Genomic DNA, 12,753 nt, shown 5'->3' with positions numbered 1-12,753 from the left:
GAGGAAAACTTACATCTATGAGTAACTTGCCCCATTCCACACAGCTACTGGGCACCGTGTTCTCTCTCTTTCTCTCTCTCGCTACGCACGCACACAAACACCCTCATACATACATATCTGACACATATACATATGCATATATACTAACTCAAATATGTGTACAAATATATGTATATATTTGAACTGAGTGTTCAATGAGTTTAGATGTGCATGTGTGTGTGTGTGCACATTTTATAAAGAAAAGTATTTCAGAGCTTCAGGAAAATTCAGTATTCATCACAGACTAGATATGATAAAGAAGATTCACCGCTTTTTGATTCTGTCCAATTTTCTAAGTTATCTGTGACTCATCTTCAAGATGAACTTTCTTGCCCTTTTTTAATTGCAGGATAATATATCCAGATCTAAGAAGGTCTGTCCAGTGTGTCCTTGCATGTGGGAGAGTATACCCAGTGGATATTTATGCCCAGGGTCTGTCCAGTTCAGCCTCACTGTCAGTAGATCCAGACAATTCCATTTGCATAATGAACTCTCTGAGCTGTCTTTAAAGCCTCTGACAGCAAAGATGAAGGCATAGCTGCCTAAGGATTATTGCTACATCCCCTTCAGTGAGCTCTCAGATGCTGTCCGTGCTGAGCTGAATTGCTGACCCCTCATCTGAGGGCTAACTGAGTGTTAGTGGTTTTCTAAGACTTCTTAAGTGCCTGAGCTTTGGTTATTTCACTGACATCTGGAGAAATGTGTGGCAGAAAGTCAAGCCAGGCTAAGTGAGTGGAAAAGGGGTCTCACATTAACAGGCAAGGAATTTGAACTGCAATGTTTAATAAGTACTCATTCAGCACCCAATATTAGAAAAATTTGGAAGGGAAAAAATACTGGAGATTGACTAAAAATTCCCCTTTTCATTGCAATTAGAACTCCTTTCGTTGTGCAAACTAATGACCCCAAAGGCATTTAAGTAAGGTAGATACTGAGACAAATTCAAAGGTAAGTAAAATCCATTGTTTAAGAGATATTTCAAATTATAATCAAAGTAATCAAAGTAACTTTTATATATAAAAACACAAACATATAGAAAGCGACAATGAAAAGTCACAACTTTTCTTCCTTAGAGGAAACTTCTTTGACTATTTCTATTTTAGTACTCTTAATTGTAAACTCAATAACTCCAAGTTATGTATTTAAGCCATTAATTCTTGATTTATCATTCTTTAGCTATATTTATTAATTGTGAAAAATACTCATACCGTCGCCCGCAGTCATCCCTCCTCCCAATGTCTTTTTATAGTCTGCTGATTATTATCTATAAATTTTAAAATAACCTGAATATTTATTTATTGATTCAAGAACTTTAGGTAGTATCTTAACTTCTTCCTGCATAAGAGGAAATATGGTCCGTCCCAGTCCCTGCTGGTCAGCCTGTGGTCTGCTGGGTTTTGCCTGGGGACCAGATCATTCCAGAAGCCTCACCCAGAGAAGGGAGCAAAGCTTCAGGAGGCTTGTTCCAGGGGTGCTTCTAGACTTCAATGGGGTGGGCGTGGTGGTGGGGGAGAAGAGATGATATCCTTCTACTTCCATCTACCACTTCTTTCCCGACACACCTTGTGAAATATTATCATGAATGTTTTTTATAATTTGTCTGTCTGCCTTATAACTGTCAATTGTTATTGTTACTGGTTCTCCTTTGGCCTTCTGATTCTTTGTCCACACTGCTCCACAGGCCTTCACTAAGTAATCTCCCTTTGTCTTTAACCAAATACAAGTTATTTATCCCCTAATTTGGCAAAGTGTCCCAAACATATTCCTTTTTGAGATTTCCATCACTTACTACCTTAAAATCTCAATGTTTCTAGGAGAATTGAGGTAGTTCACAGTAATATTTATATAAGTCAAACAAAGACTTTGTTTATTTCTCTACTCTGTCACTTGCTATTTGTATGAATCTGGGCAATTACTAAGCCTCTCTCAGCCTCAATTCTCTTTATAAAAAGTGGATAACCAACAGCACATCATAGCACCACATCTGTGGTGGGGAGAACCAAATGACATTGAGTCAGAGCACTCAGCAGTTTCTTCTATATAGTTAGTGCTGAAAAAGTTTAGAAAATTATATAACAAATATTAAGACAGCACAAAAAGAGGAAATTGCAATAATAATATCTCTAGCACCAAAGAGGGAAAAGAAATTGGAGATTTAAAAGCAAGCTGGAAGCATCAAGGGCCCAAGTGAAATAGGTACTCCCAAATTAATGATGTAATATTTGTATGCGGTAAAAATAGTGTATTCAATAAATGAGGGGACATATTATAAATATAGACAGTAAATGTGTATCATTGGGTGAAAGTATCTTTGGTAAATGAGAGCAGTCATTTGTAGATGTGAACTCATTGGACTAAAGAAGCAAAATGAAACTTGTATTTGCTTCAATCTGAGCCATTTCTGGTCAGTTTTATTTTCCTCTCCTGGGAACTCCTTGGGGAAACTCACATAGTATCTATGGGAGAAAGAATGTAAGTCAACAGTTCTCAAAATTTTGATTGCATATTTCAGCAGTAAAAACTTTTCAGGACCTCTCTATTTTTGGACATATATGTTTACTTATGAAGTTTTTATATGTAATACTAAATACTGTTCTAAAACTTAAAAATACAACTTAAAAAGCCACAACATAATGAAGTAATAAGTAAACATTATAATATAACCTCCTATATTCCAAAGCATTATTTTATATGTACCTCAATAATGGAAAAGGAAAAAAAAAATATTCTCAGAAGAGAGAAATTATGACGAGGTGTTCAAACAGCCACGCAGGTTGGTTCTGCATTGTTGAACACCAAGTTTTATCCAATTCCGACTGTGATACTTTGCTCCAATGACATTTATTGGAATGGAATACGCTACAGGTAGAAGTAATCTTTTCAAATCTGTTTCATCCTTTGCCTAAAGTGGTACTGTTTGAATAATTCATTACATCAGGAGTTAAACGACAATAGAGGGGAAAATAATTGGGCTTGATGGTGCTTTTGAAAATTTTCATGTCATGCATTCATAGAGGTGAGAATATTTGTATAGCCTATAGTAAATGGTCAAGACTTCTTACAGTCAGAAGCGACTGGCCATAGGTCTCTCTCCACCCTCGGCTCCCCAGGGGACCCGAGGGCTGAAGCGCTAGACATACCTGGAACTGATCTCTGGTATATCAGTGGAGAAGCTCTGCCTGAGACCATGGATTGCTCCTGTGAGAAAGTGATTTCTGAGTTGTGTTTTTAAAGATGTGAGTCAAAAAATGGTTTTTAGGACTTTGACATCGTTCATGTATTATGCAATAGTAGCATTCTTAGACTTGATTGTTTTCGTTTCTTTGTAATCCCTCTCTTCCGACTGGATGTGTTCTAGTAGAATTTGAGCCATGTAGCCTTCCTGATACTATCTATGTGCTCTCAATCTACTTTCCACATGATCGCCCGATTTGTTCTTAACATTACTTTCATCAAATCTCTTCATTATTTCAAAACCTCAGTGATGTTCTATGTCTCGGCACATCAAATGCAAGAACTTAAGTCTGGCTTTTACTGGTCCTCACAGCACGGATCTATCTCCATATGCAGTCTTGCTCCTCAGACTTTTCATGCATTCATGCAGGTATCTACCCATTCATTTATGCACCACACATGTATTGAATGCCAGGGATTTATGAATTAATAAGACATGCCCTTGATGACCTAGCAGCCAAGTGTGGGAAAATTGAAAGAGTATTATATACACCATGATAGGTGTTCTAGTACAGTTAGAAATAAAGGACAGCAGCAAGGGATTGTCCTGTATTGTCCATTGCTCTTGTGTAAATAAAGTCACATTACTGTGGGCTTTCATGGTGTTTTATTATTTAAATGTTTTCATGTTCCTTAAAATGTTGCCAGTGGAAGGGTTTTATTTCAGAAATGAATCTTCTGTGGTAGTTTGTTTACAGGAAAATGTGGCAGACAGTGTAATGCAGTGCAGCAAGCGCTAAAGAGTTGAATTTTAAAATGTGATTAAGTTAGGGGCGCCTGGGTGGCTCAGTCGTTAAGCGTCTGCCTTCAGCTCAGGTCATGATCCCAGGGTCCTGGGATCGAGCCCCACATCAGGCTCCCTGCTCAGCAGGAAGCCTTCTTCTCCCTCTCCCACTCCCCCTGCTTGTGTTCCTGCTTTAAAAAAATAATAAAAAAAAAAATGTGATTAAGTTAGTATGGGGTATAGAATAAATCATTCTACTGCTTTAGGTTTCAGTTGTCTCATTCATAAAATAAGGGTTGGCCTCAGTAATCTCTAGTGACCATTTCTGGATTACAACTTATGGTTGTATATTTGGCCACTATGGTGTCTGCCCTTCCAGATGTCCAGATAAGATAATCTGTTACCAGTCCCAAACAGATGGATTTGGGATGTGGGATCCTCAGGTAAGAGTAGTTCTTAGAGACACACTTGGACTGGGCTTCTTAACCTCATGTATAAGGGAATCAGCTAGAGAGGATAGGAATTGAGAAGTGTCACAGGCACCCCCCCTTCTTCCGGTGTGGACAAAGGAGGTAACAGCCTGGAGCCCAAGGGAACAGAGTGGGCTCTGAGGTACATGCCTCCTCTCAGAGCCTGATGGTTTTCCTCAGGCTGCTGGCCAGATGAAGAAGTGATACTTCTTGCTGGGGAAACTTTAAAAAGAGGATGCTCAACTGGAATTAGAATGAGTTGTTTGTTCTTTTCTTAAAGCGGGTGCTTTAAAGCTCTTGGATATTCCACACCTGACTGAGTCTGACCTCCTCTGTCATTTCAATCCTTAAATCTCTTAAAAGCCTCTAACATTTTATATATTTTACCCATACACAGTGCCTTTCAAAAATAACTTGCATTTCCTTGTGAATGTTTTAAGGTCTTTTTATGATTAGAATATGATTACATAGCTAGAGTTCACCTTTTTTTATGTATGTAAGTTTGACATTTGTCTTACACATGGACAATTAATATTCAGAAAAACTAGTGGCTCAAACCTCCATATTTGTTGTCAAGAGGTCAGAAATTCCTTTGTCTATGTAGAATTTATTCAGATTAGTTGTATATGTCCTAAATGCTAAGACTCTAAAATAAGGAAGAAAGAAAGGGAAAAAAGAACACTAGATAAACTTTTAAAGAAAAAAAAAAAGTCCAAAGTTGAGATGGAAGACACATATGAGGGCCCACTCTCTCCATCTTTTCTACAAAAGGTTCTGCTCTGCATTACAGAATGGGTGGATTAGTATGGAGAGAGGAAGAAACTGACATGGGAAGGAATTATCCAAGATTTCACATATGGAGAAGGGGTTTATTTTCTCTATATAAATTTTCATAAAATGTACTTGTTCTCCAAAAAGCTTTTTGTGAAGTTTATGGTCAACATTATTTTTGTGGGGTCACTTGTCAGAATTCATTTAATGAAATATTTTCTCAGCATTTTACAAGCTAGACTGGTCTTTTGGGACCTTGACTCTTTGGTTAAAAAAAAAAAAGTAGTAAACCTCTATGACATTAATGTTCCCATCTAATAATGACATTTTCATCTTGCATTTTATCCATCGATATTCAAAGGAATTATGTATTTATCAAATCTTTTTAAAGTGAGTTTGTAAATTCCTTGTACATCTTCAGCATCTGCTCAATGTCAAGACTTCTTTAGAATTCTTGAAGTTGACTCTGGCAGGAAAATATCAAAAGGAAGAATGGGGAGAAGCAATATACCTAGCATTTATTTGTGATAAATCCCATGATTGCTCTATGTATCCTTCTCATGGCATGCTCAGGGCCTAGTACAGTGCTGCTATGCACATATAGGCACATACTTAAAGATGCTTACTAGCCTACATGGCCATGAATCAACTTCCATAGTCTCTTAATTGATGTTCCTCCTTCTGTTCTCACCATCCTATTTTCGCTGGCCAACCTATCAAAAGAAAACCATGCTGAAGATGTGATATTTCTGCCCAGAATGTATCCATACCTGTATTTGTTCACTTGGTTATTATGAAATGAAAAGTCATGAATGTAGGCAATTTCCTTGGTTGGTTCATTACTCTTGCTCTAGAAAACTACCTTAGGAGAGCTGAAGAAGGCATTCTATAAGTACTTTCTAAAAAAATGAGTAAGTGAATTGATAGATGTAGTTTGAAAGGAAAGGAAAGGCAGGAATAGATGAAAAAAACATTAAGATGAAAATTTCATAATAATGAATAACTTATTATAAAGAGAGGGTGAGATGCAGTTCAAGCTATGTCCAAAAATCACTAGATGATTGGAAAACTGAGCTTGTCATTAACTGAAAACAGATGTAGAGAAGAAGGTGACAGAGGCGGCAGAGAAAGTGTTCATTTTGAGAGCTGCCCAGCTGTCCTGCTGGAGAAGTCCATCAGAGAGGTAGAAAGGCAACTTGGAAGCCTAGGGAAGAAATATAACTAGAAAAGTAAAATTAAATAATATCATAGAATTCATAGTTTAAATGTTCATATATGTTATTCTTTCTGCCAGGAATGCTCACTTTTTCTTCATATATCTTGACAAGTGTTATATTTGTTCTTCATGGTTCAGATCAATGGTGACCTAAATTTGGCAAGTCTAATTGACAGAAGGATCTTTCGCCATTTCTCCCTTGGTACCATCATTATATTATTGCTTGAATACAGTAATACACTTACAGCACAGCGTTACAGACAATAAGCTATATCCCTGTCTGTTCTAATTCCATGTGCATACACACTTAGCTAATCCTGAGGGCAAGAAACATATTTATCATTAAATGATAGTAATAAAACTTTAATAATAGTAATGAGTGCTTTAAATCTGAATTAATGAAAGCAGTAAATGAAATCAATCAACAAGAGAGTGAAGAGAAGCTGATACTGGAATATTGGGGAAAGCTATATTAAAATGGATGAAGAAATGGAATTTATGATTGGTGAAGAGAGAACAGTAAAGCTATAGGATCCTTAATGGTGTCATATTCTTACTTTCCTTGTAATTTTAATATAGAGAAGAATTGAGATACTATGTACTTTTAAAAAAGATATCCAATTTAGAAGAAGCCAAAATTGCAAAAGAAAGAGGCACTTAATGGAGCAGTTTCTCAAGAGTATGTAGGAGAGGAGAGGAATATGAACAAAGCAAGAGGATTTGATTGACTTTGGAAAAAGGGAAAGAGAACTCTGAAACAGGAGGAAAGAAGAAATAGTGAAAGTAAAGGACTTTGTTTTGTTTGTTTGTTTCTGCTGGAAGGAAAAATTAAGGGCATTGCATAAAATAAGAATTTCTAAAATCAATGTTATTAAATAGATACAATGGCAATAATTTTATCTGTGTCAAAAAGATTGCCAATTAGATGTGAACAGAAACATACACATAATAATAGTCTTCCTATGATGTAATTGAAATACAGTAAAAATTTTAATGACATTTATAAAATCTCTTAGAAGCCCAGAATACCCCTTTTGAGCATTTGATTATCTTAGCATTTTAATATTATAATTACAGCATGTCAGTACTCTATTTAAAATGTAATTATCAAAGCTCAGAGGAAACTGATTCTTGTGCATCCATAATTTCATACAATATAATTTTAGAGCTTGAGCTATTTTTGTGTTATCACTTCAGTCATAGAAACATAGTTGGAAGTCTAGGGACTTGTAGTTTTCACGTTTCAATGGCTTTTAAAGATGATCTTTGCTTTAAAAGTGGCCTTGTCACTGGATCCACGTTTACCTGAAATAAATCAAATTTCTTCTGGTAGAATAAAAGGGTTAATGAAGTTTTCACAAACATTTCATGACAACAAAACTATATGCTCTAAAAAACATGTTTTATAAAACTCATGCAGGCCATTTTGCCCTACAAAAATTAGGACATTGTTAATTGTAGTGACTGATGGATGATTTAGTAATTTTATTTGAGTATTTACTTAAATGTCAGCTCAAACTGGCCTTTTCCAGCTGCCTTATTTTAAATATCCTCTCAACAAAATGTAAACTCCTTGACATCTGGGGCTTTGCTTTGTTCATTCCTGGGGCCCACACAGAGGGTTCTTCATGTTGAATCAATAACTGTTTTTAGGAGATGTATGTATATGCTTAAGACAACCATGTTAGCATTGATTAAAACAGTGATGGTTCCCAAAATATCTGATATCAGAATCACCTGGAGAGACTTTTAAATATTAAGCTTTCCCATCTTCACTTGTTACAGACACTATTTTGATGGGTTTGAAGTAGAATTTAGGATTTTAAAAATAATATCTTAGGTGTTTTGCATAAGTTGGAATGGAATGGCACTCAAACAAAAGCAGTATCTCTTTCATTTTTTTATTAAAAAATTGCATAACCTGTATCTCTTTCTTTTCTCCCTCCCTTTCCTCCCTCCCTCTTTCCTTCTCTCTCTCCAATTCTTTCCTTCCTTCCTTCCTTCCTTCCTTCCTTCCTTCCTTCCTTCCTTCCTTCTTTCCTTCCTTTTCCTTCCTTCTTTCCTTCCTTCCTTCCTTCCTTCCTTCTTTCCTCCAACATGTATTATTAAGCACATTAAATACTAAATATTGTGGATACCAAAATGAAGTAACTAATCATCCCTGCCCTTAAAATGCATTCTGCTAAACAATGAAAGGTTTTTACCATTTGAGAGTACATATGTTTATTGCAAAGAGTAAAAGATGAGCAAATAATAAGCAAAGAAGCTGGTTAATACGGCATGTGTATGGACGAGTAAGTTTTAAAAAATGAGGTGTGAAAGAAGTAATGAAGCTAATCTTCTTATGAAATTTATGACAGACCCAGAAGACAATGCAAAAGAGACGCTGTAAACATACTGTGAGAAAGAGCATAGTTTTTGGATTAACTGTAGAAAAAAAATCCTCAAATGCCTTGAGCCAGTCTCCTACATAAGCACTGATTCCTTCTGCAAACAGCCTCTTTGCATTTACTAGAAATATATACAGTGGTTACGATCTTTGGCCAACTAACTCTAACTAGTTCATTAGCTGCTTGAAATAGATAGGACCCTAGAACCTACCACTACGTCTAACCGAATTTCCCATTACATTACATTCAAGACACTGAAGTAAGATGTGGGAACCTATTATTTTTACTTGCAACTCTGGTTCAGAAGAGGATTCTTCTCTCCTTTCTACAACTTCCCTGCAGAACAGTTCTCATCACACTTCTCAACACAGCCTTACTAAGTTAAAGCAGAGTTTACAGCAAGGTGGGGACTTGGGCCCAAAAAGTATAGCAGAAGGGAAACATCCTCTCTTTTGTCCCCTTCACCACTATTCCTTTGTAGGTATCCCCCATCCGCCCCAATACAATCAGCTCAAAAGCAAGGCAAAAAGAGGGAACTAGGGCTGAAGAGATTGGCTGAAATTTCTCTCTCCTGATAAAAGAGAAGGGAATGACGATGGAAGGAAGCATCGGTAATCCACTTTAATAGCAAGTGTTACTGTTGAGAAACAGCGAAGAGAATTTAAGAGCTACCCATATTTGGCAAAGTGCATTTGGGTGTGTTAAGTTTAGTTGTCCATACTAACAACAAGCTTCATTATTGTAACAACTCATAGTAACGTTGAGAATGATGAAAGATTTTCCATTTATTTAAAAAAATTTAATTTATTTTAAAAAGGGTATTTATTTTACTTCGTCTCAGGGTTGAGGTATTACTTTGATATCAAATCTGCTTAACCATCCATTAAATTGGAATAACAGAAAATTCCAGAAGTATTTGGTTTTCAAAGAATGTCAACTAAGGCACAAATACTGATATCAACGTGGAAAACAGGATTAAAATTTACCTTATCTCGATGCTTTTCTAGTGGGCCCTTTATTTTAATATTTGTTATACTGAACTGAACTGAGTCTGTTGGACTATCCACAAGACTAAGGTTTTTGAGGGATGAGTCAGTGGTGTTCTGACAAACCTCTTCTGGAGTGTGGGAACCCTGATTCATACTATATTCCAATTTTATTGGTGTAAATACACCTACCATCACTGATTTCAAGTTACCCAGGTTTAACAAACCTCACGACATTTCTGAATCTTTAGCTTTTGGTTCCAGCACATGACTGGCTAGAGCGGAGTCTTTGCACCATTTTCACCTAACACATGGCCCAGCACAGACCACTATGCAGTAAATATTTGATGAATTCTAGTTGAGAGAGCTTTAAAATAATTCTTAGGAGAAAATACTGGCTTTCCCAATTCCTTCGTTGTTTAACTTCAGGGCATGCCAGCTTTTATAGAAGCAATTTTACTTCCTCCAGACAATGCCATCCCCTTTTATACCCCGTGAGAGATGAAAAGATAGAGGTTTAGCGAGATAGTGTCCTAGGTATTCCCTCACAAAGTTCATGAACATTTCAGAATGTAGCAGTATTTCAAAGGCTGCTTTGATGGCTAAGGCAGGCTTGTCTATTAAATGGAGAGTAGTTAATCATATAGATGAATTATTTCAAGATTCCTTGTAACTAACATTTTTTAACAGAGTGCAAATTAATGAGAACAATGTCTGCCTTTTTGTTACCAAAGAGGACAAAGAATATTTAGAATGACTTAAAAATGCTAAGACTTGTTTAATTTTAGATCTGTTGCCCCCTATTTTATAATTTAAAACAGAGTCAGCTAAAAACTAAATTCAACAAGTTAGGCAATTGCAGCAGATGAAGATTGGATCCTTGTTTGACTAATTTCAAAGCCTTTGCTTGTATGGTAAGAAGCTACAGAGCAGAGCTATATGTGGGAGCTGGGTAGGGGTCTAAACATAGCCTTCGCCTGCCCCTGCCTTCTAAAAAGGATGTTATTCACTGCTCGTTCTGGGCTTCTGAAAGGGTCAATTTTACCTCATTCTTTTGAATTGAATTGAAAGTCAAAAAGAAGGCTGAACTAATCTGTATGAGAAAGAAAATTCCCAGTCCTGGAAATTGGGAAGAATGTGGCAGGAGCCAGGTGCTGTTTTAAGAAACCGAGGAAGAAAATGGAGGATGAGATCATGTTCTGATGAATAACACCTCAGGGGGTTAAAGAGGCTTAGAGGATTTTTTTTTTTTTAAAGACTTTATTTATTTATTTTGGGGAGGCGGGGCAGAGGAAGAGGGAGAGAGAGTCCAGAGCAGATTCTGTGCTGAGCTCAGAGCCCCACACAAGGCTCAATCTCACCACCCTGAGATCTCAACCCTGAGGTCTCAACCTGAGCCAAAACAAGAGTTAGATACTTAACCAACTGGGCCACCCAGACAGCCCCCCCACCCCACCACCCTTAGAGGATTTCTTTATGGAGTTTTGCTAGGTGTTGGCAAATGTAATTCTCCCCACACCTAGCCCCTCTGCTGCTGATTTACATTATATGTATCACCTTAACTGAAGCCAGTCTAAACACAACCCTACTTTATTCTGGTGGTTCCTAGTCAGAAAAAGGAAGGAAGGAAGGAAGGAGGGAAGGAAGGAAGGAAGGGAGGGAGGGAGGAAGATTGCAAATGATCAGTCCCTGGAAGACGTAGAAAGAACTTCCACTTCCTGAAGAAGTAAGATATTAAATGTTTTACGCCAGCTATTTCTATGATTTCCACACTTTTCTAAAACATACATGTTATTATAGATTTTTTTAGTCAATTCATTATAAATACAAAGGAAGGATTTTCATGGGACTTCAACAACATAAGACTTTGGCAATTTTACTAGAGTTATATATTTGACCTATAATTAAAAAGTAAAATACAAAGAGCTTTCCCTTCTTTCCTGAATAGCAGTCATATTTTCCAGTTTAGGCAAAAAAAAAATAAAAAAAAAAAAATAAAGTTGCTCACCATTTGCTATTCTACCAATGGCATAGTTCACTTAACTTTTTTTTCTGCTGGTGAACTCTTGAGTATATTAGATTATTTGTTGACAAGATATTCTGCTTTACAACCAAAAAGGAATCCAGCCAAGTTTCCTCAAATATTAAAGTTTATAGCCTTGAATATGTCAGATCCTAGTGTGATAGACATTGGCTTCTCTGAAGCCAGTTCTTTTTGATTTATACGGTCATATACAATGATTTTCAGAAAATTGATTTAAAAAATACCTTAAGGGTTTCCAAAACATGTCTCAGCTCACAGACACTGAAAAATATAAATAGAGCTTCAAGGCCAAAGACCTCATGGCATATCAAATGGCAAATATAAGTGAGCAAAACTGACATATGTATTTTTGCCTACATAGCACACATTCTTCTTTAGAGCCACCCGAAGGCTAAATCTACAGATCTTACACACTGAAACCAGCAAACTGCCTCCTCTTGGACTTCTTTCCACCTTACCAGGATTGTCAGCATTTGAGAATGTATCTAAATTTCCATGCAAAAAGAAAAATCACTAAATACAATGTAATGGCCCTAGGGACATCCTACTTTTCTCTGGATTCTCTGAATCTGTGAGTGTGCTTGTGGTGGTGGGAGATTATGATGTTTATTTAGGGCATTACCATTATGTCAGTGAAGGTGTCTGGTCATCATTTCCCTCTCCTTGCCCCTCAAATAAATTCTGCATACTCGTCTTCATGTAGGGCTTCACTTCCCTGCTAGCTTTCGGTGGTGGCATCAAGTGAGAAATCTGCTGGTGGGTTTGATTACAAAAGTGTTAGTATGTCAGAAAGAAATCATGAGACATTTGGAAACCTAATAATAAAACTGAGAATGTAAAACTTCGAGTAACAAAACAAACCAAATTTGGGGGTTATTT

The 12,753-nt window shown here is 36.7% G+C and overlaps 1 non-coding gene across 1 annotated transcript; it reads left to right on the top strand.

Annotated features, from left to right (window-relative positions):
• Positions 1-1,391: 1,391 nt before the first annotated feature.
• On the top strand, positions 1,392-1,526 carry LOC116631837. Its single transcript, XR_004299286.1, has one exon. It is a non-coding gene; the product is annotated as a small nucleolar RNA SNORA52 (small nucleolar RNA).
• Positions 1,527-12,753: the final 11,227 nt, after the last annotated feature.

The sequence above is a fragment of the Phoca vitulina genome, unplaced genomic scaffold (assembly GCF_004348235.1).
Source record: "Phoca vitulina isolate PV1807 unplaced genomic scaffold, GSC_HSeal_1.0 scaffold5, whole genome shotgun sequence".
Lineage (NCBI taxonomy): Eukaryota > Metazoa > Chordata > Mammalia > Carnivora > Phocidae > Phoca > Phoca vitulina.
The sequence above is the reverse complement of the archived record's forward strand: the minus strand, read 5'-3'. Positions and strand labels throughout refer to the sequence as shown.